Consider the following 27,788-nt stretch of genomic DNA (forward strand, 5'->3'; position numbering starts at 1 on the left):
GCCCTTGTTATCAACAGCAGCCTTTTAAACTCACCTGAGCTAACAGGTATGTGCGCTGGTTACTCTGCTGCGCTTAAAATTTCTTTTTTGGTTTGCTACAATGCCTTTTCTGAAACGTTGTCTCCCTCTGCTGGAACACTGACTTCTTTCATTTAATGCCTGCAGACTATAAAAGAGAACCCAACCCAAAAAGTTTGGTTGATTAGTCTGTGGCATTCTGTTAAACTGTTGCTTATGGCGGTCTCTGTGAGCTTCTCAGCGACATTCAGCCAGCCAGGTATCCTGCCTGCAGTAGATGGAATGTGGCAATGGAACGCTGGCTGCGCGTGTCATAATAGGCTCTGAGCCTTTATATACCTGTGCACAGCAGCAGCCACCTTCAGTCTGCTGCTGGACAGCCAGCAGCAGCAGCAGCAGGAGAGGTATGTAATCAGGAGCCCTCCTGCTAAGGGTAGACAGCTGCTCGTTCCACCCCACCCCCGCCTTAATTGGTTCTCCTCCCTTCCAACGGTGTTGAGGCGGGTGGGAACAGCAGGGGGTGAAGGTGCTGTGTTTAAAGAGGTGGAGTTATGCAGATCTAAAACGCGTGGATTGCAGCAGCAGCAAGCCGAAAAGTGCAGGCATGTAAGGGATCTAGAGGTTGACAACATGTCTTCTTAACGGGAGTCCAGGAGCTCATCTCCACAAATGGACTTTTCAGGATCCTTGGGTGGCTCCGTAGTTTGAAACCAATTCTGGCTATCGCTTCTCGGCCTTTTGGCTAAGATCAAGTGTAGTATCTGTTCTTATCAGTTTAATATCTGATACGTCCCCTATCTGGGGACCATATATTAAATGGATTTTTAGAACAGGGAGATGGAAAAAGAGCTTGCTCTGTCCACTCCACGCATTGACCTGGTATTGCAGTATCTCCAGGACCGGTGCACCCCTTCTTTAATGCAGTTTCTAAAATCAGAAAGAATTGAATTCAATGTTTTTTGTTCATTTTGCTTGTTTGTCGGATTTTGGGATGGACTCTTTGGCTTTGCTTTTCTTCTCCTCATTGGATTTTTCATGTTCAAAGTTGCAGAAGCCAGATTACAAGCTCATTTTGGTTCAACTTCAGCAACTGTGCATTGCATTGCCATGTAATGTGATGCAATGCTATCTTTCTAGCTCTCCCTTTTTACTTCCTTTTGGATAAACAGACATATTAGGCAAGCATTTTGGAGCTTTCACCTAAATAACTACAGGTGGTGAGATAAGCTGCACAATATAATTGACCTTTCAGTATATTGTTGCACACACACCATCTATTTAGCAAATGCCCTTGTTATCAACAGCAGCCTTTTAAACTCACCTGAGCTAACAGGTATGTGCGCTGGTTACTCTGCTGCGCTTAAAATTTCTTTTTTGGTTTGCTACAATGCCTTTTCTGAAACGTTGTCTCCCTCTGCTGGAACACTGACTTCTTTCATTTAATGCCTGCAGACTATAAAAGAGAACCCAACCCAAAAAGTTTGGTTGATTAGTCTGTGGCATTCTGTTAAACTGTTGCTTATGGCGGTCTCTGTGAGCTTCTCAGCGACATTCAGCCAGCCAGGTATCCTGCCTGCAGTAGATGGAATGTGGCAATGGAACGCTGGCTGCGCGTGTCATAATAGGCTCTGAGCCTTTATATACCTGTGCACAGCAGCAGCCACCTTCAGTCTGCTGCTGGACAGCCAGCAGCAGCAGCAGCAGGAGAGGTATGTAATCAGGAGCCCTCCTGCTAAGGGTAGACAGCTGCTCGTTCCACCCCACCCCCCGCCTTAATTGGTTCTCCTCCCTTCCAACGGTGTTGAGGCGGGTGGGAACAGCAGGGGGTGAAGGTGCTGTGTTTAAAGAGGTGGAGTTATGCAGATCTAAAACGCGTGGATTGCAGCAGCAGCAAGCCGAAAAGTGCAGGCATGTAAGGGATCTAGAGGTTGACAACATGTCTTCTTAACGGGTGTCCAGGAGCTCATCTCCACAAATGGACTTTTCAGGATCCTTGGGTGGCTCCGTAGTTTGAAACCAATTCTGGTTATCGCTTCTCGGCCTTTTGGCTAAGATCAAGTGTAGTATCTGTTCTTATCAGTTTAATATCTGATACGTCCCCTATCTGGGGACCATACATTAAATGGATTTTTAGAACAGGGAGATGGAAAAAGAGCTTGCTCTGTCCACTCCACGCATTGACCTGGTATTGCAGTATCTCCAGGACCGGTGCACCCCTTCTTTAATGCAGTTTCTAAAATCAGAAAGAATTGAATTCAATGTTTTTTGTTCATTTTGCTTGTTTGTCGGATTTTGGGATGGACTCTTTGGCTTTGCTTTTCTTCTCCTCATTGGATTTTTCATGTTCAAAGTTGCAGAAGCCAGATTACAAGCTCATTTTGGTTCAACTTCAGCAACTGTGCATTGCATTGCCATGTAATGTGATGCAATGCTATCTTTCTAGCTCTCCCTTTTTACTTCCTTTTGGATAAACAGACATATTAGGCAAGCATTTTGGAGCTTTCACCTAAATAACTACAGGTGGTGAGATAAGCTGCACAATATAATTGACCTTTCAGTATATTGTTGCACACACACCATCTATTTAGCAAATGCCCTTGTTATCAACAGCAGCCTTTTAAACTCACCTGAGCTAACAGGTATGTGCGCTGGTTACTCTGCTGCGCTTAAAATTTCTTTTTTGGTTTGCTACAATGCCTTTTCTGAAACGTTGTCTCCCTCTGCTGGAACACTGACTTCTTTCATTTAATGCCTGCAGACTATAAAAGAGAACCCAACCCAAAAAGTTTGGTTGATTAGTCTGTGGCATTCTGTTAAACTGTTGCTTATGGCGGTCTCTGTGAGCTTCTCAGCGACATTCAGCCAGCCAGGTATCCTGCCTGCAGTAGATGGAATGTGGCAATGGAACGCTGGCTGCGCGTGTCATAATAGGCTCTGAGCCTTTATATACCTGTGCACAGCAGCAGCCACCTTCAGTCTGCTGCTGGACAGCCAGCAGCAGCAGCAGCAGGAGAGGTATGTAATCAGGAGCCCTCCTGCTAAGGGTAGACAGCTGCTCGTTCCACCCCACCCCCCGCCTTAATTGGTTCTCCTCCCTTCCAACGGTGTTGAGGCGGGTGGGAACAGCAGGGGGTGAAGGTGCTGTGTTTAAAGAGGTGGAGTTATGCAGATCTAAAACGCGTGGATTGCAGCAGCAGCAAGCCGAAAAGTGCAGGCATGTAAGGGATCTAGAGGTTGACAACATGTCTTCTTAACGGGAGTCCAGGAGCTCATCTCCACAAATGGACTTTTCAGGATCCTTGGGTGGCTCCGTAGTTTGAAACCAATTCTGGTTATCGCTTCTCGGCCTTTTGGCTAAGATCAAGTGTAGTATCTGTTCTTATCAGTTTAATATCTGATACGTCCCCTATCTGGGGACCATATATTAAATGGATTTTTAGAACAGGGAGATGGAAAAAGAGCTTGCTCTGTCCACTCCACGCATTGACCTGGTATTGCAGTATCTCCAGGACCGGTGCACCCCTTCTTTAATGCAGTTTCTAAAATCAGAAAGAATTGAATTCAATGTTTTTTGTTCATTTTGCTTGTTTGTCGGATTTTGGGATGGACTCTTTGGCTTTGCTTTTCTTCTCCTCATTGGATTTTTCATGTTCAAAGTTGTAGAAGCCAGATTACAAGCTCATTTTGGTTCAACTTCAGCAACTGTGCATTGCATTGCCATGTAATGTGATGCAATGCTATCTTTCTAGCTCTCCCTTTTTACTTCCTTTTGGATAAACAGACATATTAGGCAAGCATTTTGGAGCTTTCACCTAAATAACTACAGGTGGTGAGATAAGCTGCACAATATAATTGACCTTTCAGTATATTGTTGCACACACACCATCTATTTAGCAAATGCCCTTGTTATCAACAGCAGCCTTTTAAACTCACCTGAGCTAACAGGTATGTGCGCTGGTTACTCTGCTGCGCTTAAAATTTCTTTTTTGGTTTGCTACAATGCCTTTTCTGAAACGTTGTCTCCCTCTGCTGGAACACTGACTTCTTTCATTTAATGCCTGCAGACTATAAAAGAGAACCCAACCCAAAAAGTTTGGTTGATTAGTCTGTGGCATTCTGTTAAACTGTTGCTTATGGCGGTCTCTGTGAGCTTCTCAGCGACATTCAGCCAGCCAGGTATCCTGCCTGCAGTAGATGGAATGTGGCAATGGAACGCTGGCTGCGCGTGTCATAATAGGCTCTGAGCCTTTATATACCTGTGCACAGCAGCAGCCACCTTCAGTCTGCTGTTGGACAGCCAGCAGCAGCAGCAGCAGGAGAGGTATGTAATCAGGAGCCCTCCTGCTAAGGGTAGACAGCTGCTCGTTCCACCCCACCCCCCGCCTTAATTGGTTCTCCTCCCTTCCAACGGTGTTGAGGCGGGTGGGAACAGCACGGGGTGAAGGTGCTGTGTTTAAAGAGGTGGAGTTATGCAGATCTAAAACGCGTGGATTGCAGCAGCAGCAAGCCGAAAAGTGCAGGCATGTAAGGGATCTAGAGGTTGACAACATGTCTTCTTAACGGGAGTCCAGGAGCTCATCTCCACAAATGGACTTTTCAGGATCCTTGGGTGGCTCCGTAGTTTGAAACCAATTCTGGTTATCGCTTCTCGGCCTTTTGGCTAAGATCAAGTGTAGTATCTGTTCTTTTAAGAACACAAGAGCTACGATCTACACTTGACGAGAGCGATCGAACTCGGAAGGAGAAGAGCTTCGGAGCCCAGCTGACATCGGAGATGGAAGGCGGATATCGGTGGGAGGAAGAAGCTCTAAAGAATCCAGAAGAAGACGAAGACTCGGAGAAGAATCGGGCTGTCCTGTGGAATCTTCGAGGAAGAAAATCATCGAGACAAAGACCTTTCGGGGAATTTGTCCAGAACACGACGGGAGAAGAATCTGCATAGCTCCACCCATTCCGGGAAGAGTTCCAGATCCAGCTCCAAGAAGTAACTGCAGGAGGAAAGCCATGGCAAGCGCTGCGAGGAAGGCCGAAAAGAAGAGCCTGGAGCAGGAGACAGCCAGGAGGGCCCAGCCAGGAGCCGATTCTGACCCCAAGGACTCTGCCTCCACGACTGGCCAGCAGAAGGGACCCCAGAAGCCCCGCCACGAAGCTCCAGCCCTGGAGCCATGGATGCGGCAGACGGTGGCCCTGAAGCTGAAGGAAGTGGATGGGAGGGTGCCGGACATGTCCTCGGACGTGTTCTGCCAGAAGATGCTGCTGGATCGAGGCTTCTCCAGGTCGGACACCCTCAGCATCCAGACCTTCTTGACGGGGATCTTCTTCGTCACCTTCGCCACTGTGAACACCTGCAGTAGGTTCTGGGAAATGGTAAGCGCAAAAGGACCGGATAATTCTTTCTCTGCCTTTACAGGTAGCTGCCCTATCCAGAGGGACGAAAGGAGGATCACAGTCTCCATGCGCAACCCGCACACCCCAGGCCAAGACATCTGTACCTTCCTGAGACGCTTCTGTTTGGTTGTGAAGGAACCCTCTCACATCCTGAATGGACTCGGCTTCTGGACAGGTAAGTGGTCGGTGACCGTTAGACTTCACAGGGACCTGGCGTACTCAGACGGACTTCGGCACCTGCCCCCGACATTCTCCCTGGGCAACTCCTACGGCCTCATCTATTACCCGGACATGCCGCGGAACTGCAGGAGATGCGGCAAGAACGGCCACGAGATGAAGGACTGCAAGGAGGATGCCTGCAGGATTTGTCGAGTGACGGGACACAGCTCGAAGGACTGCCCGAAGAAGACGTCCTGCAACCTGTGTGGGCTGGCGGCTCATCTGTACAAGGATTGCCCCAAGCGTGAGAGATCCTGGGCATCGGTGGTTGTGACGACCCCAGCTACGGAGGACAAGGCCCCGACGACCAGGCCTGTGAAGGTCAAGGACGCGACGACCAAGGCCCCAGCGGCCAAGGCCGAGACGACCAAGGCCAAAGCGGTCAAGGAGTCGGTGGCCAAAGCCCCAGCGACGGTCCCAGCAGCTCCGAAGCAGAAGAAAAAGTCAAAGGAGGGTAAGAGTTCTGTCACCCCTCTCTCGATCCCTCCCCCTGCCACCCCCGTCCAATCCCCCCCCACCCCGGCCACCCCTGCTGAGGATTCCACTTCCTCTTCCTCCTTCCCCTACTCCTCAGCAGGTGTCCTTTCCCCTGCCCCGGCAGCCACTCTCCCTCCCCAGACCATGGTAGCGGTGGAATTAACCTTTCCTCCACCCACCGCTATCTATTCCGAGGAGGATTTTCCCCTTCTTGTCTCCCCAGTTCCAACCCGGGGAAAGAGGAAGGTGGAGGACAGCCCTGCTACTGAATCCTCCAAAAAGAAGATTCTGGATTTCGTAGGCGAAAAGGAGGATACCCTCCCTGAGCCAGAAGAGATGGAGCACATGGTTGAGACCCTGGTGGCCGAGCCAGAAGAGGAGGAACTGGTGGTCGCCGAGATCGAGGCCGCGCTGCTTGACCAGATGGAGGAAGAGGGCCTGCTGGTGATCCCGTCACCAGCAGTCAACACCGACGAGGGACCACCCGACCGGAGTGGTAACTAAGGTGTATTGCCTGCGCTAACTTTTTCTTTCTTCCCTACATGATGGCTAATATTAACTTATTTTCCATTAATGTCAGGAGCATCAAGGACAAGTTCAGACGTCAGACTATTTATGCCTTCCTTACTTCCCAATTGTGTGATGTTTATATGTTGCAGGAATGTTCCCTTCCCTCCTCTAGGTCCTTCAAACATCTGGCCAGGGAGTGGTCCCACGGTCCATCCTACTGGTCCGGTGGGGGTGACTGCAAGTCTGCGGGGGTCGCAATTCTGATCAGGGGGGGCGCATTCACGCTTGAGTCCGTCCAGGAGCTCATCTGCGGCAGGGCTCTTGTTGTAGATGGCAACTGGGCGGGAGAACCTGTCAGGTTCATCAACGTGTATGCGTCCCCACTGAAAAATGAGCGTTTGGAGCTTTTCCAGACCCTGCGGCTTCAGCTTGCCACCACCAGGACCTTAGTGATGGCCGGGGATTTCAACTGCCCCATCGAGGAGGATGGTCGTAGTTCTGGCACATCTGCCAAGTTGGACATCACGTCCAAGCTGCTCATCGAGATGGTAACCGAGGCCTCTCTTCAGGACGTGGTGGGCTCCATGGGGAGAGGCTCCATGAACTATTCGTGGAGCCGACCCGATGGCTCACTCCGCTCCAGAATTGACTTTGTGTTCACCTCTCGGGCAGTCAGGCAGAGTAGGCACTCGATGGTCTCCTGCTTCTTCTCCGACCACAGAGCCATTCACTTACAAGGTGTCCTCGGCGACGGTTTTCCGTCCGGCCCCGGCTCCTGGAAGCTGAATTGTGCTCTGCTGGCTCAGGATGAAGTCGTGGAGGAGCTGAGAGCAGCCTACGCAATGTGGCAGTCCTACAAGGGTAGCTTCCAAACAGTCTCTGATTGGTGGGAATATGTTAAACTTGAGTTTCGCTGTTTCTTTCAGGCCAAGGGTCGACAACAGGCGTGTGAGAAGAGGAGGGACTTCAGAGGGCTGCAGCGCGAGCTGCGGTCGCTGCAGGACCTTCTTCACTGCGGCTGGGACGTGAGGGAGGAGCTGGAGGAGACCAAGAAGAGCCTGAAAAGGCACTTTGAGGAGGAGTCCAAGCGAATCGTCTTCCGTTCCAAAGTGGAGAATCTGGAGAAGGGTGAGAAATGTAACTCATTCTTTTTCAGGAAACTTCATGCCGGTCACACGCCCCTGAACGAGCTGCGAGACGAGAGCGGAAACATGCGACGTGGGAAGGAGGACGTGATGAGGGTCGTCAGCGACTTCTACAGCGAACTCTACTCCCACAAGACTACCGACCCCGATGCTGCTGATAAGTTCCTGTCAGGTATCACTAACCATCTTGATCCTGCAGGCACGGCAGCCTTGGACAAACCTCTGATGGTGGGCGAATTGCTCTCTGCCGCTAAATCCTTTAGGACCGGCAGGACCCCGGGCAGTGATGGTCTTCCAGCGGAGCTCTATGTAGCGCTGGGAGACCTCATCTGTCCGGACCTGTTGGACCTGTACGAGGAGATGGTGGTGGAGGGTAGAATGCCTCCATCTTTGAGGGAAGGAATGGTCACGATCCTGTACAAGCGGAAGGGAGAGAGGTGCGACCTGAGGAATTGGCGTCCCATCACTCTGCTCAACGTGGACTACAAGATCCTGGCCAAGACGATGGCGACACGACTTAAGACGGTCATCGAACGGATCATCCACCCGGACCAGACCTGCGGCATCCCTGGACGTCGCATCGCAGACAGCCTCGCTCTCGTGCGGGACACGGTCGAGTACATCAAGGTCCGCCGCGCACACGCGGCCCTGGTCTCCTTGGATCAGGAGAAGGCCTTTGACCGGGTTTCCCACGAGTTCATGGGCCGAGCTCTGCACCGGTTAGGTTTGGGTAACATGTTTTGTTCGTATGTCCGTCTGATGTATTTTGATATCCACAGCTCGGTGTTGGTGAACGGCTGGAAGACTGACCCCTTCCCTGTCCTCTCTGGGGTCAGACAAGGCTGCCCTCTATCACCTCTTCTTTTTGTTTGTGTTATAGAACTCTTCGCAGAGGCTATCCGGCAGAATGGAGAGATCAGAGGGATCACCGCACCGGGTCCGGGACGACACGAGGTCAAGTGCTCGCTCTACATGGACGACGTCACCGTCTTCTGCGCTGATCGTGGTTCAGTCGACGCCCTCGTCCAGACGTGTGAGAGGTTCGGCCGGGCTTCAGGGGCCAAAGTCAACTGCAGGAAGTCGGAAGCCATGCTCTTCGGGGATTGGCAGCCGGCCTCCTCCGCCCCCTTCCCCTTCAACATTCAACCGGATTTCCTCAAGGTGCTGGGAGTCTGGTTCGGGAAGGAAGGAGCGGCCCTCAAGTCCTGGCAAGAACGCTTGGCCAAGGTGAAGCAACGGATCGGACTCTGGAGCCTCAGACACCTCACTTGTGAGGGTAAGGCACTCGTCCTGCGTAATGAGGTCCTGCCCGTCTTGCAGTACACGGCGCAGGCCTGGCCCCCACACGTCACTGTGTGCAGGGCCATTACCAGGACAGTGTTTCACTTTGTCTGGGGATCCAAGATGGACAGAGTCAGGCGGGCCGTCATGTACAAGGAGCCTCGCAAGGGTGGGAAGGGCGTTCCAGATATCCCCACCCTCCTGCGATCCTCTTTTGTGTGTGATTGTGTCCGCCGGACTTTGCAAGTCAAGAATGGCTCCGCGGGCAGGTCCATGTCTCGCTTCTTCCTGCTTCCTCTTTGGAGGCGACTCGGCTGGGACAAGTGGGACAGCTCCTTCCCCTACAACTGGACGACGCCATGGTTCTATGGAGACGTCGTTCGATTTGTGGGGGAGCATCAACTGGAGGGACTCAAGCCCGACTTGTGGAAGCCCAAAACTATCCACAAGCTAATCAGAGCCAAGGATGACGTGGAGAACATCACAGGACTTCACCAGGATACGCTGGAGACTGTGTGGACAAATGTGTCGTCTGACAGGCTGACCAACGGGCACAAGGACTTGACGTGGATGGCGATTCAGGGCGGACTGCCCGTCCGGTCATTCATGCATGCCCGGAACCTGTGCAAGACCCGGTACTGCCCAAGGTGCCCCTTCGTGGAGGAAACATCTTTGCACACTTTTTGGGACTGCGGATTTGCACAGCGCCTATTGACTGCACTTGAGGACGACCTGAGGAACTCTGTCCCCAGGGCGAGCCTATCGCACCATTCTGTGCTTTACGGACTCTTCCCTGGGGTTCATACCGTCGGAGCCATCCAGGAGGCTTGGCGCCTTATGAACTGCTTCAAGGATGCCGTTTGGGTCGCCAGGAACCGGCTCATCTTGAGGAGGGAGAGGATGTCCATCCAGGACTGCCGCAGGCTGATCCACAGCCTGCTCAGAGACTATTCCATCATGGACGGTCCGGAGGACGAGGATGAGGACTAAACCCCTCCTCCCCCTCTCCCCTTATGTGTCTTGTCTTTCAATAAAGCTTCGGGCCTGTGATTTTCCCCTCCCTATCCCCTTTTTCCCAATCCCCATCCCTTATCACGGTTCGTCGTACTGTATTGATTGACATACTTTTTCTTTCAGATTGAGTGTTTTTTGTGTAGCATAGGGGTGTGATGTGTCTAGTTAGTGCGTCGTATCCTCATGCTATGTAAATATGATGTAGAATTCTGTGTGTACTGGGCTGCGGCACTGTACACTGTCTGTTAACTTATTTTTTGTGCTAATAAAAGATATATTCAATCAAAAAAAAAATCTGTTCTTATCAGTTTAATATCTGATACGTCCCCTATCTGGGGACCATATATTAAATGGATTTTTAGAACAGGGAGATGGAAAAAGAGCTTGCTCTGTCCACTCCACGCATTGACCTGGTATTGCAGTATCTCCAGGACCGGTGCACCCCTTCTTTAATGCAGTTTCTAAAATCAGAAAGAATTGAATTCAATGTTTTTTGTTCATTTTGCTTGTTTGTCGGATTTTGGGATGGACTCTTTGGCTTTGCTTTTCTTCTCCTCATTGGATTTTTCATGTTCAAAGTTGCAGAAGCCAGATTACAAGCTCATTTTGGTTCAACTTCAGCAACTGTGCATTGCATTGCCATGTAATGTGATGCAATGCTATCTTTCTAGCTCTCCCTTTTTACTTCCTTTTGGATAAACAGACATATTAGGCAAGCATTTTGGAGCTTTCACCTAAATAACTACAGGTGGTGAGATAAGCTGCACAATATAATTGACCTTTCAGTATATTGTTGCACACACACCATCTATTTAGCAAATGCCCTTGTTATCAACAGCAGCCTTTTAAACTCACCTGAGCTAACAGGTATGTGCGCTGGTTACTCTGCTGCGCTTAAAATTTCTTTTTTGGTTTGCTACAATGCCTTTTCTGAAACGTTGTCTCCCTCTGCTGGAACACTGACTTCTTTCATTTAATGCCTGCAGACTATAAAAGAGAACCCAACCCAAAAAGTTTGGTTGATTAGTCTGTGGCATTCTGTTAAACTGTTGCTTATGGCGGTCTCTGTGAGCTTCTCAGCGACATTCAGCCAGCCAGGTATCCTGCCTGCAGTAGATGGAATGTGGCAATGGAACGCTGGCTGCGCGTGTCATAATAGGCTCTGAGCCTTTATATACCTGTGCACAGCAGCAGCCACCTTCAGTCTGCTGCTGGACAGCCAGCAGCAGCAGCAGCAGGAGAGGTATGTAATCAGGAGCCCTCCTGCTAAGGGTAGACAGCTGCTCGTTCCACCCCACCCCCCGCCTTAATTGGTTCTCCTCCCTTCCAACGGTGTTGAGGCGGGTGGGAACAGCAGGGGGTGAAGGTGCTGTGTTTAAAGAGGTGGAGTTATGCAGATCTAAAACGCGTGGATTGCAGCAGCAGCAAGCCGAAAAGTGCAGGCATGTAAGGGATCTAGAGGTTGACAACATGTCTTCTTAACGGGAGTCCAGGAGCTCATCTCCACAAATGGACTTTTCAGGATCCTTGGGTGGCTCCGTAGTTTGAAACCAATTCTGGTAATCGCTTCTCGGCCTTTTGGCTAAGATCAAGTGTAGTATCTGTTCTTATCAGTTTAATATCTGATACGTCCCCTATCTGGGGACCATATATTAAATGGATTTTTAGAACAGGGAGATGGAAAAAGAGCTTGCTCTGTCCACTCCACGCATTGACCTGGTATTGCAGTATCTCCAGGACCGGTGCACCCCTTCTTTAATGCAGTTTCTAAAATCAGAAAGAATTGAATTCAATGTTTTTTGTTCATTTTGCTTGTTTGTCGGATTTTGGGATGGACTCTTTGGCTTTGCTTTTCTTCTCCTCATTGGATTTTTCATGTTCAAAGTTGCAGAAGCCAGATTACAAGCTCATTTTGGTTCAACTTCAGCAACTGTGCATTGCATTGCCATGTAATGTGATGCAATGCTATCTTTCTAGCTCTCCCTTTTTACTTCCTTTTGGATAAACAGACATATTAGGCAAGCATTTTGGAGCTTTCACCTAAATAACTACAGGTGGTGAGATAAGCTGCACAATATAATTGACCTTTCAGTATATTGTTGCACACACACCATCTATTTAGCAAATGCCCTTGTTATCAACAGCAGCCTTTTAAACTCACCTGAGCTAACAGGTATGTGCGCTGGTTACTCTGCTGCGCTTAAAATTTCTTTTTTGGTTTGCTACAATGCCTTTTCTGAAACGTTGTCTCCTTCTGCTGGAACACTGACTTCTTTCATTTAATGCCTGCAGACTATAAAAGAGAACCCAACCCAAAAAGTTTGGTTGATTAGTCTGTGGCATTCTGTTAAACTGTTGCTTATGGCGGTCTCTGTGAGCTTCTCAGCGACATTCAGCCAGCCAGGTATCCTGCCTGCAGTAGATGGAATGTGGCAATGGAACGCTGGCTGCGCGTGTCATAATAGGCTCTGAGCCTTTATATACCTGTGCACAGCAGCAGCCACCTTCAGTCTGCTGCTGGACAGCCAGCAGCAGCAGCAGCAGGAGAGGTATGTAATCAGGAGCCCTCCTGCTAAGGGTACACAGCTGCTCGTTCCACCCCACCCCCCGCCTTAATTGGTTCTCCTCCCTTCCAACGGTGTTGAGGCGGGTGGGAACAGCAGGGGGTGAAGGTGCTGTGTTTAAAGAGGTGGAGTTATGCAGATCTAAAACGCGTGGATTGCAGCAGCAGCAAGCCGAAAAGTGCAGGCATGTAAGGGATCTAGAGGTTGACAACATGTCTTCTTAACGGGAGTCCAGGAGCTCATCTCCACAAATGGACTTTTCAGGATCCTTGGGTGGCTCCGTAGTTTGAAACCAATTCTGGTTATCGCTTCTCGGCCTTTTGGCTAAGATCAAGTGTAGTATCTGTTCTTTTAAGAACACAAGAGCTACGATCTACACTTGACGAGAGCGATCGAACTCGGAAGGAGAAGAGCTTCGGATCCCAGCTGACATCGGAGAACGAAGGCGGATATCGGTGGGAGGAAGAAGCTCTAAAGAATCCAGAAGAAGACGAAGACTCGGAGAAGAATCGGGCTGTCCTGTGGAATCTTCGAGGAAGAAAATCATCGAGACAAAGACCTTTCGGGGAATTTGTCCAGAACACGACGGGAGAAGAATCTGCATAGCTCCACCCATTCCGGGAAGAGTTCCAGATCCAGCTCCAAGAAGTAACTGCAGGAGGAAAGCCATGGCAAGCGCTGCGAGGAAGGCCGAAAAGAAGAGCCTGGAGCTGGGGACAGCCAGGAGGGCCCAGCCAGGAGCCGATTCTGACCCCAAGGACTCTGCCTCCACGACTGGCCAGCAGAAGGGACCCCAGAAGCCCCGCCACGAAGCTCCAGCCCTGGAGCCATGGATGCGGCAGACGGTGGCCCTGAAGCTGAAGGAAGTGGATGGGAGGGTGCCGGACATGTCCTCGGACGTGTTCTGCCAGAAGATGCTGCTGGATCGAGGCTTCTCCAGGTCGGACACCCTCAGCATCCAGACCTTCTTGACGGGGATCTTCTTCGTCACCTTCGCCACTGTGAACACCTGCAGGAGGTTCTGGGAAATGGTAAGCGCAAAAGGACCGGATAATTCTTTCTCTGCCTTTACAGGTAGCTGCCCTATCCAGAGGGATGAAAGGAGGATCACGGTCTCCATGCGCAACCCGCACACCCCAGGCCAAGACATCTGTACCTTCCTGAGACGCTTCTGTTTGGTTGTGAAGGAACCCTCTCACATCCTGAATGGACTCGGCTTCTGGACAGGTAAGTGGTCGGTGACCGTTAGACTTCACAGGGACCTGGCGTACTCAGACGGACTTCGGCACCTGCCCCCGACATTCTCCCTGGGCAACTCCTACGGCCTCATCTATTACCCGGACATGCCGCGGAACTGCAGGAGATGCGGCAAGAACGGCCACGAGATGAAGGACTGCAAGGAGGATGCCTGCAGGATTTGTCGAGTGACGGGACACAGCTCGAAGGACTGCCCGAAGAAGACGTCCTGCAACCTGTGTGGGCTGGCGGCTCATCTGTACAAGGATTGCCCCAGGCGTGAGAGATCCTGGGCATCGGTGGTTGCGACGACCCCAGCTACGGAGGACAAGGCCCCGACGACCAGGCCTGTGAAGGTCAAGGACGCGACGACCAAGGCCCCAGCGGCCAAGGCCGAGACGACCAAGGCCAAAGCGGTCAAGGAGTCGGTGGCCAAAGCCCCAGCGACGGTCCCAGCAGCTCCGAAGCAGAAGAAAAAGTCAAAGGAGGGTAAGAGTTCTGTCACCCCTCTCTCGATCCCTCCCCCTGCCACCCCCGTCCAATCCCCCCCCACCCCGGCCACCCCTGCTGAGGATTCCACTTCCTCTTCCTCCTTCCCCTACTCCTCAGCAGGTGTCCTTTCCCCTGCCCCGGCAGCCACTCTCCCTCCCCAGACCATGGTAGCGGTGGAATTAACCTTTCCTCCACCCGCCGCTATCTATTCCGAGGAGGATTTTCCCCTTCTTGTCTCCCCAGTTCCAACCCGGGGAAAGAGGAAGGTGGAGGACAGCCCTGCTACTGAATCCTCCAAAAAGAAGATTCTGGATTTCGTAGGCGAAAAGGAGGATACCCTCCCTGAGCCAGAAGAGATGGAGCACATGGTTGAGACCCTGGTGGCCGAGCGAAAAGAGGAGGAACTGGTGGTCGCCGAGATCGAGGCCGCGCTGCTTGACCAGATGGAGGAAGAGGGCCTGCTGGTGATCCCGTCACCAGCAGTCAACACCGACGAGGGACCACCCGACCGGAGTGGTAACTAAGGTGTATTGCCTGCGCTAACTTTTTCTTTTTTCCCTACATGATGGCTAATATTAACTTATTTTCCATTAATGTCAGGAGCATCAAGGACAAGTTCAGACGTCAGACTATTTATGCCTTCCTTACTTCCCAGTTGTGTGATGTTTATATGTTGCAGGAATGTTCCCTTCCCTCCTCTAGGTCCTTCAAACATCTGGCCAGGGAGTGGTCCCACGGTCCATCCTACTGGTCCGGTGGGGGTGACTGCAAGTCTGCGGGGGTCGCAATTCTGATCAGGGGGGGCGCATTCACGCTTGAGTCCGTCCAGGAGCTCATCTGCGGCAGGGCTCTTGTTGTAGATGGCAACTGGGCGGGAGAACCTGTCAGGTTCATCAACGTGTATGCGTCCCCACTGAAGAATGAGCGTTTGGAGCTTTTCCAGACCCTGCGGCTTCAGCTTGCCACCACCAGGACCTTAGTGATGGCCGGGGATTTCAACTGCCCCATCGAGGAGGACGGTCGTAGTTCTGGCACATCTGCCAAGTTGGACATCACGTCCAAGCTGCTCATCGAGATGGTAACCGAGGCCTCTCTTCAGGACGTGGTGAGCTCCATGGGGAGAGGCTCCACGAACTATTCGTGGAGCCGACCCGATAGCTCACTCCGCTCCAGGATTGACTTTGTGTTCACCTCTCGGGCAGTCAGGCAGAGTAGGCACTCGATGGTCTCCTGCTTCTTCTCCGACCACAGAGCCATTCACTTACAAGGTGTCCTCGGCGACGGTTTTCCGTCCGGCCCCGGCTCCTGGAAGCTGAATTGTGCTCTGCTGGCTCAGGATGAAGTCGTGGAGGAGCTGAGAGCAGCCTACGCAATGTGGCAGTCCTACAAGGGTAGCTTCCAAACAGTCTCTGATTGGTGGGAATATGTTAAACTTGAGTTTCGCTGTTTCTTTCAGGCCAAGGGTCGACAACAGGCGTGTGAGAAGAGGAGGGACTTCAGAGGGCTGCAGCGCGAGCTGCGGTCGCTGCAGGACCTTCTTCACTGCGGCTGGGACGTGAGGGAGGAGCTGGAGGAGACCAAGAAGAGCCTGAAAAGGCACTTTGAGGAGGAGTCCAAGCGAATCATCTTCCGTTCCAAAGTGGAGAATCTGGAGAAGGGTGAGAAATGTAACTCATTCTTTTTCAGGAAACTTCATGCCGGTCACACGCCCCTGAACGAGCTGCGAGACGAGAGCGGAAACATGCGACGTGGGAAGGAGGACGTGATGAGGGTCGTCAGCGACTTCTACAGCGAACTCTACTCCCACAAGACTACCGACCCCGATGCTGCTGATAAGTTCCTGTCAGGTATCACTAACCATCTTGATCCTGCAGGCACGGCAGCCTTGGACAAACCTCTGATGGTGGGCGAATTGCTCTCTGCCGCTAAATCCTTTAGGACCGGCAGGACCCCGGGCAGTGATGGTCTTCCAGCGGAGCTCTATGTAGCGCTGGGAGACCTCATCTGTCCGGACCTGTTGGACCTGTACGAGGAGATGGTGGTGGAGGGTAGAATGCCTCCATCTTTGAGGGAAGGAATGGTCACGATCCTGTACAAGCGGAAGGGAGAGAGGTGCGACCTGAGGAATTGGCGTCCCATCACTCTGCTCAACGTGGACTACAAGATCCTGGCCAAGACGATGGCGACACGACTTAAGACGATCATCGGACGGATCATCCACCCGGACCAGACCTGCGGCATCCCTGGACGTCGCATCGCAGACAGCCTCGCTCTCGTGCGGGACACGGTCGAGTACATCAAGGTCCGCCGCGCACACGCGGCCCTGGTCTCCTTGGATCAGGAGAAGGCCTTCGACCGGGTTTCCCACGAGTTCATGGGCCGAGCTCTGCACCGGTTAGGTTTGGGTAACATGTTTTGTTCGTATGTCCGTCTGATGTATTTTGATATCCACAGCTCGGTGTTGGTGAACGGCTGGAAGACTGACCCCTTCCCTGTCCTCTCTGGGGTCAGACAAGGCTGCCCTCTATCACCTCTTCTTTTTGTTTGTGTTATAGAACTCTTCGCAGAGGCTATCCGGCAGAATGGAGAGATCAGAGGGATCACCGCACCGGGTCCGGGACGACACGAGGTCAAGTGCTCGCTCTACATGGACGACGTCACCGTCTTCTGCGCTGATCGTGGTTCAGTCGACGCCCTCGTCCAGACGTGTGAGAGGTTCGGCCGGGCTTCAGGGGCCAAAGTCAACTGCAGGAAGTCGGAAGCCATGCTCTTCGGGGATTGGCAGCCGGCCTCCTCCGCCCCCTTCCCCTTCAACATTCAACCGGATTTCCTCAAGGTGCTGGGAGTCTGGTTCGGGAAGGAAGGAGCGGCCCTCAAGTCCTGGCAAGAACGCTTGGCCAAGGTGAAGCAACGGATCGGACTCTGGAGCCTCAGACACCTCACTTGTGAGGGTAAGGCACTCATCCTGCGTAATGAGGTCCTGCCCGTCTTGCAGTACACGGCGCAGGCCTGGCCCCCACACGTCACTGTGTGCAGGGCCATTACCAGGACAGTGTTTCACTTTGTCTGGGGATCCAAGATGGACAGAGTCAGGCGGGCCGTCATGTACAAGGAGCCTCGCAAGGGTGGGAAGGGCGTTCCAGATATCCCCACCCTCCTGCGATCCTCTTTTGTGTGTGATTGTGTCCGCCGGACTTTGCAAGTCAAGAATGGCTCCGCGGGCAGGTCCATGTCTCGCTTCTTCCTGCTTCCTCTTTGGAGGCGACTCGGCTGGGACAAGTGGGACAGCTCCTTCCCCTACAACTGGACGACGCCATGGTTCTACGGAGACGTCGTTCGATTTGTGGGGGAGCATCAACTGGAGGGACTCAAGCCCGACTTGTGGAAGCCCAAAACTATCCACAAGCTAATCAGAGCCAAGGATGACGTGGAGAACATCACAGGACTTCACCAGGACACGCTGGAGACTGTGTGGACAAATGTGTCGTCTGACAGGCTGACCAACGGGCACAAGGACTTGTCGTGGATGGCGATTCAGGGCGGACTGCCCGTCCGGTCATTCATGCATGCCCGGAACCTGTGCAAGACCCGGTACTGCCCAAGGTGCCCCTTCGTGGAGGAAACATCTTTGCACACTTTTTGGGACTGCGGATTTGCACAGCGCCTATTGACTGCACTTGAGGACGACCTGAGGAACTCTGTCCCCAGGGCGAGCCTATCGCACCATTCTGTGCTTTACGGACTCTTCCCTGGGGTTCATACCGTCGGAGCCATCCAGGAGGCTTGGCGCCTTATGAACTGCTTCAAGGATGCCGTTTGGGTCGCCAGGAACCGGCTCATCTTGAGGAGGGAGAGGATGTCCATCCAGGACTGCCGCAGGCTGATCCACAGCCTGCTCAGAGACTATTCCATCATGGACGGTCCGGAGGACGAGGACGAGGACTAAACCCCTCCTCCCCCTCTCCCCTTATGTGTCTTGTCTTTCAATAAAGCTTCGGGCCTGTGATTTTCCCCTCCCCATCCCCTTTTTCCCAATCCCCATCCCTTATCACGGTTCGTCGTACTGTATTGATTGACATGCTTTTCTTTCAGATTGAGTGTTTTGTGTAGCATAGGGGTGTGATGTGTCTAGTTAGTGCGTCGTATCCTCATGCTATGTAAATATGATGTAGAATTCTGTGTGTACTGGGCTGCGGCACTGTACACTGTCTGTTAACTTATTTTTTGTGCTAATAAAAGATATATTCAATCAAAAAAAAAAATCTGTTCTTATCAGTTTAATATCTGATACGTCCCCTATCTGGGGACCATATATTAAATGGATTTTTAGAACAGGGAGATGGAAAAAGAGCTTGCTCTGTCCACTCCACGCATTGACCTGGTATTGCAGTATCTCCAGGACCGGTGCACCCCTTCTTTAATGCAGTTTCTAAAATCAGAAAGAATTGAATTCAATGTTTTTTGTTCATTTTGCTTGTTTGTCGGATTTTGGGATGGACTCTTTGGCTTTGCTTTTCTTCTCCTCATTGGATTTTTCATGTTCAAAGTTGCAGAAGCCAGATTACAAGCTCATTTTGGTTCAACTTCAGCAACTGTGCATTGCATTGCCATGTAATGTGATGCAATGCTATCTTTCTAGCTCTCCCTTTTTACTTCCTTTTGGATAAACAGACATATTAGGCAAGCATTTTGGAGCTTTCACCTAAATAACTACAGGTGGTGAGATAAGCTGCACAATATAATTGACCTTTCAGTATATTGTTGCACACACACCATCTATTTAGCAAATGCCCTTGTTATCAACAGCAGCCTTTTAAACTCACCTGAGCTAACAGGTATGTGCGCTGGTTACTCTGCTGCGCTTAAAATTTCTTTTTTGGTTTGCTACAATGCCTTTTCTGAAACGTTGTCTCCCTCTGCTGGAACACTGACTTCTTTCATTTAATGCCTGCAGACTATAAAAGAGAACCCAACCCAAAAAGTTTGGTTGATTAGTCTGTGGCATTCTGTTAAACTGTTGCTTATGGCGGTCTCTGTGAGCTTCTCAGCGACATTCAGCCAGCCAGGTATCCTGACTGCAGTAGATGGAATGTGGTAATGGAACGCTGGCTGCGCGTGTCATAATAGGCTCTGAGCCTTTATATACCTGTGCACAGCAGCAGCCACCTTCAGTCTGCTGCTGGACAGCCAGCAGCAGCAGCAGCAGGAGAGGTATGTAATCAGGAGCCCTCCTGCTAAGGGTAGACAGCTGCTCGTTCCACCCCACCCCCCGCCTTAATTGGTTCTCCTCCCTTCCAACGGTGTTGAGGCGGGTGGGAACAGCAGGGGGTGAAGGTGCTGTGTTTAAAGAGGTGGAGTTATGCAGATCTAAAACGCGTGGATTGCAGCAGCAGCAAGCCGAAAAGTGCAGGCATGTAAGGGATCTAGAGGTTGACAACATGTCTTCTTAACGGGAGTCCAGGAGCTCATCTCCACAAATGGACTTTTCAGGATCCTTGGGTGGCTCCGTAGTTTGAAACCAATTCTGGTTATCGCTTCTCGGCCTTTTGGCTAAGATCAAGTGTAGTATCTGTTCTTATCAGTTTAATATCTGATACGTCCCCTATCTGGGGACCATATATTAAATGGATTTTTAGAACAGGGAGATGGAAAAAGAGCTTGCTCTGTCCACTCCACGCATTGACCTGGTATTGCAGTATCTCCAGGACCGGTGCACCCCTTCTTTAATGCAGTTTCTAAAATCAGAAAGAATTGAATTCAATGTTTTTTGTTCATTTTGCTTGTTTGTCGGATTTTGGGATGGACTCTTTGGCTTTGCTTTTCTTCTCCTCATTGGATTTTTCATGTTCAAAGTTGCAGAAGCCAGATTACAAGCTCATTTTGGTTCAACTTCAGCAACTGTGCATTGCATTGCCATGTAATGTGATGCAATGCTATCTTTCTAGCTCTCCCTTTTTACTTCCTTTTGGATAAACAGACATATTAGGCAAGCATTTTGGAGCTTTCACCTAAATAACTACAGGTGGTGAGATAAGCTGCACAATATAATTGACCTTTCAGTATATTGTTGCACACACACCATCTATTTAGCAAATGCCCTTGTTATCAACAGCAGCCTTTTAAACTCACCTGAGCTAACAGGTATGTGCGCTGGTTACTCTGCTGCGCTTAAAATTTCTTTTTTGGTTTGCTACAATGCCTTTTCTGAAACGTTGTCTCCCTCTGCTGGAACACTGACTTCTTTCATTTAATGCCTGCAGACTATAAAAGAGAACCCAACCCAAAAAGTTTGGTTGATTAGTCTGTGGCATTCTGTTAAACTGTTGCTTATGGCGGTCTCTGTGAGCTTCTCAGCGACATTCAGCCAGCCAGGTATCCTGCCTGCAGTAGATGGAATGTGGCAATGGAACGCTGGCTGCGCGTGTCATAATAGGCTCTGAGCCTTTATATACCTGTGCACAGCAGCAGCCACCTTCAGTCTGCTGCTGGACAGCCAGCAGCAGCAGCAGCAGGAGAGGTATGTAATCAGGAGCCCTCCTGCTAAGGGTAGACAGCTGCTCGTTCCACCCCACCCCCCGCCTTAATTGGTTCTCCTCCCTTCCAACGGTGTTGAGGCGGGTGGGAACAGCAGGGGGTGAAGGTGCTGTGTTTAAAGAGGTGGAGTTATGCAGATCTAAAACGCGTGGATTGCAGCAGCAGCAAGCCGAAAAGTGCAGGCATGTAAGGGATCTAGAGGTTGACAACATGTCTTCTTAACGGGAGTCCAGGAGCTCATCTCCACAAATGGACTTTTCAGGATCCTTGGGTGGCTCCGTAGTTTGAAACCAATTCTGGTTATCGCTTCTCGGCCTTTTGGCTACGACCAAGTGTTGTTGCTGGAAGACTCCAAAGCCTATCGCATCCTCGGCCTTGAGGCATCGGCAGTTCTACTGTCTTAAGCCTCCTGCTGCTATAGGGGGTGTGCGTGCTGAAGAGAACCAAGAAGGCGATCGACTTATCTGAATATGGCGATGGCGACATCGGCTACTCTCCGTTCTGCTGGAGCTGGCGACTTGAAGATCAAGAACTCTTTCAAGATTGAAGTTGAAGAGCGAGCCCGTGACAAGTTCTCCCTGTCTTTCTTCGTGAGGAAGGTCCTGCTTGAGATCCTGCAGGTGAAAAGGGAGAACATTCTGGCACTTCAAGATGCTCCTGGACGCTTTGTGCTTACCCTGACCTCTGAAGTGGCATCTCAGAATTTTTACCATCAGATCAAGCTGAGACTTCAGGAGGAAGATCTTAAAGGACTGTGTTTTGTGACCCTCTGCCTGGCAGAAGAGAAGTCTGTGGTGGTTCATATGAGCAATCCGCATGTCTCTGAAAAGGATGTGGCTGCGTTTCTGCATAACTATTGCTCTGAGGTCCACTTTTCTCACAAAATCATGAACTCTGAGAGGTTGTGGACCGGAAAATACAAGTTCATCGTGAAGCTGAGAGAAGGTTTGGGAATTGGTGGACTCATTCATCCGCCTCAGAGCTTCCTGATTGGCAGAGAGAGAGGAAGACTCTTCTATCCAGGGATGCCTATCTTCTGCAGAAAATGTATGGACTTTGGGCATTCCTTTGAGAGCTGCAAGGAGGAGAACGCTCTTTGCAAGAAGTGCTATCAAAAAGGACATGTCACTCTGAACTGCCCAAATCAGATGATCTGTAATATCTGCCGTATCCCTGGGCACTCTTTTCGGGATTGTCCGTTGAGAAAAAAGACCTTCAGCTATGCAGATGCAGCTCGGGGGGGAGCCCCTCCGAAGCGGTCCAGTCCTGAAGAACAAACAGACAAATCCAAGGACCCTCCCGGGAACCCTTCTGGGGATCCGCCCAAGGACACTGCTGGGGACCCGCCTGGGGATAGCATTGTTCTCAAGGATTGGTCGGAGAGTCCAGATGGTCATGTGGTGGAGGAGAATCCAGCTGAGTCTGAAGTGGAGATGGGAGAGGAGTCTTCTAAGGAGGCTGGTGGTGAGGAGGAGGAGGAGGAGATTAACATTGACGTGGAGGTTTTGAGGAAAAGGAAAAAGGAGAAGTCGAGTTTGTTTAAGGGAGAGAGCGCCAGCAAAAGACCTGCTGGGCGTTTGAAAATAGTCCTCCCTAATTACTCACCTAAACCGATCATCTCAGTTCCTAAACCTGTAAACCCATCTGATCCGGTGAACATCGAGGAATTCTCAGACACGGACGTTTCTGCGGGTCCCTCTACCCCGGTCGGATTCATGTCAGATACGGACTCAAGCTCTGTTTAAATGATTTATGGCTACACTCAAAATTGCCTCACTAAATGTGAGGAGTTTAAAGGGCTCTGTCAAGAGAGCTGCTTTATTTTCTTACCTGATGACTTTAGATGCTGATATTTTTTTACTTCAAGAATGTGGCATTGACCATGACCCTAACTATAACAAACTAAGGGAAGATTGGGCGAACGGACCTTCCATCTGGTCCGGTGAAAATGGATCGCGTGCTACTGGTGTTGGCGTCCTGTTTAAAAACAAAGACTTTAAGGTTACCTCGTTCACTGAAGTTGAACCTGGACGTGCACTAGTTATTAATGTGAGTTACTGTGGATCCGAGTTCAAGCTGATTAATGTTTATGCATCTCCGATTAAAGAGGAAAGATCCAGTTTATTAGATCTCATCAAACTCTTTATACCTGGTCCTACACCAACTGTGGTTGGCGGTGACTTCAATTGTATCCGGTCTGATGAAAATAGGACATCAGGTACTAGAAGGAAAGACAAAACTGAGATGCAGTTAAAAAATCTAATCGACGATACTTGCCTGAATGATGTCTGGAGAGTAAAGAATACCTCTGAACCAGGATACACTTGGGAGAACAATCTTCTAAAATCAAGAATTGACTTTGTTCTGACATCACAGAGTTTTAAAGTGAATAAAGTGGATCTAACAGGTAACATCTTTTCTGACCACAAAACGTTAATTACTCACTTGGAATTGCCCAGTCTAGAGAAAGGGCGAGGTGTCTGTAAGTTGAACACTCTGCTGCTGGAAGATGAAAGTATAAAAGAGGAATTTTTGAAATTTTATAAAAAACTACAGGGGAAAAAACATTATTACAAAAGAATTCTAGAATGGTGGGAGTATGTGAAGTCTCAAATTAGACATTTTTTTCTCTTAGCTGGCAAAAGGAAGGCCAGACAGAATCAGAAATGGTTTAAAGACCTGAATACAAAACTGCAAACAGGTTACAAACTCAGAAATGCAGGGATAGATATGGAGGATGTTATTTTACAAGTCAAAGAAGACATTAAAAAAGCAATTGAACAGAAAGGCAAAGAAATAATTTTCAACGCCAAGGTAGAACATATGGAAAAAAATGAAACATGTTCCAGGTTCTTTTTCAAAAAATCTTTAGAACGCAAAGAATTAATTAAAGAACTTGATGGTGAAACAACTAAAGATGGACTGTTGGACAAAGCGCAAACTTTTTATCAAAATCTTTTTAGCGAAAAGAAAATTGACGCTGATTTTTTACCTGATGCTCTTAATTCATTGCAGAATCACCTTGAAAAGCAAGATCAAGAGTTGTTGATTGAAGATATCTGTGAAGAAGAACTGCTAAGTGCAATCAAAAGCTTTTCTAGAGGAAAAACACCGGGTACTGACGGACTACAAATTGAATTTTATCTTACTTTTTGGGAGATTTTAAAAGACGACCTGTTTGAGATTTTTAAAGCTGTCTTTTTATGTGACAAATTGCCTGAATCTTGGAGAAGTGGTGTGGTCACCCTGCTTTTTAAAAAAGGAGATAAGACTAATCTAGAGAACTGGAGACCAATCACGTTACTCAACGTAGATTATAAAATTATGGCAAAAATCATGGTGAACAGAATGAAGAAGGTGATAGAGAAGGTCGTGCATCCTGATCAGGTATGTGGTGTGCCTGGTCGTACAATTGCAGAAAACTTGAATATTATACGGGACGCAATTTGGTATCAGCAAGAGAGGAAGCAAAAGCTAGCTCTTCTGTCCCTTGATTTCCAGAAAGCGTACGACAGAGTCTCTCATAAGTACCTGTATTCTGTGTTAAAGAAAATGAAATTCCCGGATGTTTTTATTAAGCACATTGCACTTTTATATGATGGAAGTTTTAGCAGGATTTTAATTAATGGTTTTTTATCTTCAGAAGTTTTTCTAAAGTCGGGCGTCAAACAAGGATGCCCACTTTCGCCTCTGCTCTTTATCTGCGCAATCGAGCCTCTACTGGCAATGTTGAGGAAAGATAAGATGGTGAAAGGTGTACCCATACCAGGTGGAAATGGACTAAGTACTAAGTCACTGGGGTACATGGATGACATCACGATCCTGTGCGACTCAGAACAATCGCTGAGAAGAGCAGTAAGAACTACTGATTTTTTCTGTTTAGCATCTGCCTTCAAACTGAACTTGGAGAAGAGCGAATGTCTTGGATTCGGTGATTGGTCAGATGCGCAGATTCCTCAACTTAAAATAAGAAGTGATAAGATCAAAATTTTAGGTGTTGTGTTTACAAAAAAGAATGATGGAGAAGAAAGTTGGCAGTTGGTGAAGGAGAAAATGCAAAAGAAGATAAGTTTATGGAAACTCAGAAAATTATCAATGGAAGGTAAAAACTTGATCATTAAGTCTTTGTTGTTGCCGATAATGTTGTTTTTAAGTATGGTGTACCCCCCGAATGAGAACACAGTAAAGTTTCTCCAGAGACAAATTTTTCTTTTTCTGTGGGGATCAAAAATGGAGAAGGTTCGAAGAGAGACAATGTACAAGCAGCATAAATATGGTGGAAAGAATATCCCAAATATCAAAAATTTTTTGTACCTAAAGTTCTTTAGTTTTTGCTTCAAAATGACCAATCTAAGAACTCATTGGTCTTTCTACTTAAGATATGCAGCTGGAGATATCTTTAGGAAAAGAAAGTGGATAACATTGCCCCAAAATTCTCCTGTCCTAATTACACCGCCAAAACAATATGTCTTACTAGAAAAAACAATTAGACTTTATAACTTACCTGAAGTAGATGTGGAGATGCTGTCAAATTCAAGAAGACTGGCTCTAGAGACAAAGAGAAAAGAAACGATGACAGCAGTGGCAAACTTTACTTACACTAAAAGTGGAAGAATTTGGAGAATGACTTATGCACCTTATCTAACAAATGAATATAAAGACTTGGCATGGGCAATAGTGCAAGAATGTGTTCCTGTTAGATTTTTTCAACACAGAAGGGGATTGTGCAATACTGCAAGATGCCCTAGAACAGGCTGTGTTAGAGAGGAAACAGTTTTACACACCTTTTGGAACTGTTTTTATGCCCAAAATGTCTGGAAAGAAGTTGGAAGTCTCTTAAAGTTTGTTACTGGTCTTAAGTTTTTAAATCACGAAGTAGTTTTATATGGAAATTTTACATGTCAATCAAAAGAAAAAGAAAGAGTCATTTGGATAATGATAAATGGAATAAAGAATGCGCTATGGAAAGTCCGAAACATATTGCTTTTTAAAAGAGATTTTATAAGTGAAAGTGAATGCATAAAATTAGCACTAAGTGAAATATATATTTATTACCTGTTAGATCTGAAGAGAATTGGGAAAAAAAGAGCCAAGAGTCTATGGAACTTTCATCTGTGGAACCTTGTAGCATGAACAGATTATAAGTCAAGAGAAATATTAGAAGAGAAATAACAACTGAAATATAAGAACAAAATGAAAAAGAAAAAAATCTGTTCTTATCAGTTTAATATCTGATACGTCCCCTATCTGGGGACCATATATTAAATGGATTTTTAGAACAGGGAGATGGAAAAAGAGCTTGCTCTGTCCACTCCACGCATTGACCTGGTATTGCAGTATCTCCAGGACCGGCGCACCCCTTCTTTAATGCAGTTTCTAAAATCAGAAAGAATTGAATTCAATGTTTTTTGTTCATTTTGCTTGTTTGTCGGATTTTGGGATGGACTCTTTGGCTTTGCTTTTCTTCTCCTCATTGGATTTTTCATGTTCAAAGTTGCAGAAGCCAGATTACAAGCTCATTTTGGTTCAACTTCAGCAACTGTGCATTGCATTGCCATGTAATGTGATGCAATGCTATCTTTCTAGCTCTCCCTTTTTACTTCCTTTTGGATAAACAGACATATTAGGCAAGCATTTTGGAGCTTTCACCTAAATAACTACAGGTGGTGAGATAAGCTGCACAATATAATTGACCTTTCAGTATATTGTTGCACACACACCATCTATTTAGCAAATGCCCTTGTTATCAACAGCAGCCTTTTAAACTCACCTGAGCTAACAGGTATGTGCGCTGGTTACTCTGCTTCGCTTAAAATTTCTTTTTTGGTTTGCTACAATGCCTTTTCTGAAACGTTGTCTCCCTCTGCTGGAACACTGACTTCTTTCATTTAATGCCTGCAGACTATAAAAGAGAACCCAACCCAAAAAGTTTGGTTGATTAGTCTGTGGCATTCTGTTAAACTGTTGCTTATGGCGGTCTCTGTGAGCTTCTCAGCGACATTCAGCCAGCCAGGTATCCTGCCTGCAGTAGATGGAATGTGGCAATGGAACGCTGGCTGCGCGTGTCATAATAGGCTCTGAGCCTTTATATACCTGTGCACAGCAGCAGCCACCTTCAGTCTGCTGCTGGACAGCCAGCAGCAGCAGCAGCAGGAGAGGTATGTAATCAGGAGCCCTCCTGCTAAGGGTAGACAGCTGCTCGTTCCACCCCACCCCCCGCCTTAATTGGTTCTCCTCCCTTCCAACGGTGTTGAGGCGGGTGGGAACAGCAGGGGGTGAAGGTGCTGTGTTTAAAGAGGTGGAGTTATGCAGATCTAAAACGCGTGGATTGCAGCAGCAGCAAGCCGAAAAGTGCAGGCATGTAAGGGATCTAGAGGTTGACAACATGTCTTCTTAACGGGAGTCCAGGAGCTCATCTCCACAAATGGACTTTTCAGGATCCTTGGGTGGCTCCGTAGTTTGAAACCAATTCTGGTTATCGCTTCTCGGCCTTTTGGCTAAGATCAAGTGTAGTATCTGTTCTTATCAGTTTAATATCTGATACGTCCCCTATCTGGGGACCATATATTAAATGGATTTTTAGAACAGGGAGATGGAAAAAGAGCTTGCTCTGTCCACTCCACGCATTGACCTGGTATTGCAGTATCTCCAGGACCGGTGCACCCCTTCTTTAATGCAGTTTCTAAAATCAGAAAGAATTGAATTCAATGTTTTTTGTTCATTTTGCTTGTTTGTCGGATTTTGGGATGGACTCTTTGGCTTTGCTTTTCTTCTCCTCATTGGATTTTTCATGTTCAAAGTTGCAGAAGCCAGATTACAAGCTCATTTTGGTTCAACTTCAGCAACTGTGCATTGCATTGCCATGTAATGTGATGCAATGCTATCTTTCTAGCTCTCCCTTTTTACTTCC

At 48.7% G+C, this 27,788-nt stretch overlaps 9 non-coding genes and 2 pseudogenes across 9 annotated transcripts; all 11 read left to right on the forward strand.

Annotated features, from left to right (window-relative positions):
• Nucleotides 1-740: 740 nt before the first annotated feature.
• On the forward strand, nucleotides 741-931 carry LOC141177459 (U2 spliceosomal RNA). The gene has a single exon (XR_012254051.1). It is a non-coding gene; the product is annotated as a U2 spliceosomal RNA (small nuclear RNA).
• Nucleotides 932-2,046: 1,115 nt separating this feature from the next.
• Nucleotides 2,047-2,237, forward strand: LOC141177403 (U2 spliceosomal RNA). The gene has a single exon (XR_012254000.1). It is a non-coding gene; the product is annotated as a U2 spliceosomal RNA (small nuclear RNA).
• A 1,115-nt stretch (nucleotides 2,238-3,352) lies between these two features.
• Nucleotides 3,353-3,543, forward strand: LOC141177471 (U2 spliceosomal RNA). Its single transcript, XR_012254062.1, has one exon. It is a non-coding gene; the product is annotated as a U2 spliceosomal RNA (small nuclear RNA).
• A 1,115-nt stretch (nucleotides 3,544-4,658) lies between these two features.
• Nucleotides 4,659-4,736, forward strand: LOC141178023 (U2 spliceosomal RNA; annotated as a pseudogene).
• Nucleotides 4,737-10,302: 5,566 nt separating this feature from the next.
• On the forward strand, nucleotides 10,303-10,499 carry LOC141177684 (U2 spliceosomal RNA). The gene has a single exon (XR_012254256.1). It is a non-coding gene; the product is annotated as a U2 spliceosomal RNA (small nuclear RNA).
• Nucleotides 10,500-11,614: 1,115 nt separating this feature from the next.
• On the forward strand, nucleotides 11,615-11,805 carry LOC141177483 (U2 spliceosomal RNA). The gene has a single exon (XR_012254073.1). It is a non-coding gene; the product is annotated as a U2 spliceosomal RNA (small nuclear RNA).
• A 1,115-nt stretch (nucleotides 11,806-12,920) lies between these two features.
• Nucleotides 12,921-12,998, forward strand: LOC141178039 (U2 spliceosomal RNA; annotated as a pseudogene).
• A 5,563-nt stretch (nucleotides 12,999-18,561) lies between these two features.
• LOC141177738 (U2 spliceosomal RNA) lies at nucleotides 18,562-18,759 on the forward strand. The gene has a single exon (XR_012254304.1). It is a non-coding gene; the product is annotated as a U2 spliceosomal RNA (small nuclear RNA).
• A 1,115-nt stretch (nucleotides 18,760-19,874) lies between these two features.
• On the forward strand, nucleotides 19,875-20,065 carry LOC141177495 (U2 spliceosomal RNA). Its single transcript, XR_012254084.1, has one exon. It is a non-coding gene; the product is annotated as a U2 spliceosomal RNA (small nuclear RNA).
• A 5,993-nt stretch (nucleotides 20,066-26,058) lies between these two features.
• LOC141177959 (U2 spliceosomal RNA) lies at nucleotides 26,059-26,240 on the forward strand. The gene has a single exon (XR_012254450.1). It is a non-coding gene; the product is annotated as a U2 spliceosomal RNA (small nuclear RNA).
• A 1,115-nt stretch (nucleotides 26,241-27,355) lies between these two features.
• On the forward strand, nucleotides 27,356-27,546 carry LOC141177507 (U2 spliceosomal RNA). The gene has a single exon (XR_012254095.1). It is a non-coding gene; the product is annotated as a U2 spliceosomal RNA (small nuclear RNA).
• Nucleotides 27,547-27,788: the final 242 nt, after the last annotated feature.

Source organism: Phyllobates terribilis, unplaced genomic scaffold, assembly GCF_046119375.1.
Source record: "Phyllobates terribilis strain yellow unplaced genomic scaffold, ASM4611937v1 Scaffold_27__1_contigs__length_16484149, whole genome shotgun sequence".
Lineage (NCBI taxonomy): Eukaryota > Metazoa > Chordata > Amphibia > Anura > Dendrobatidae > Phyllobates > Phyllobates terribilis.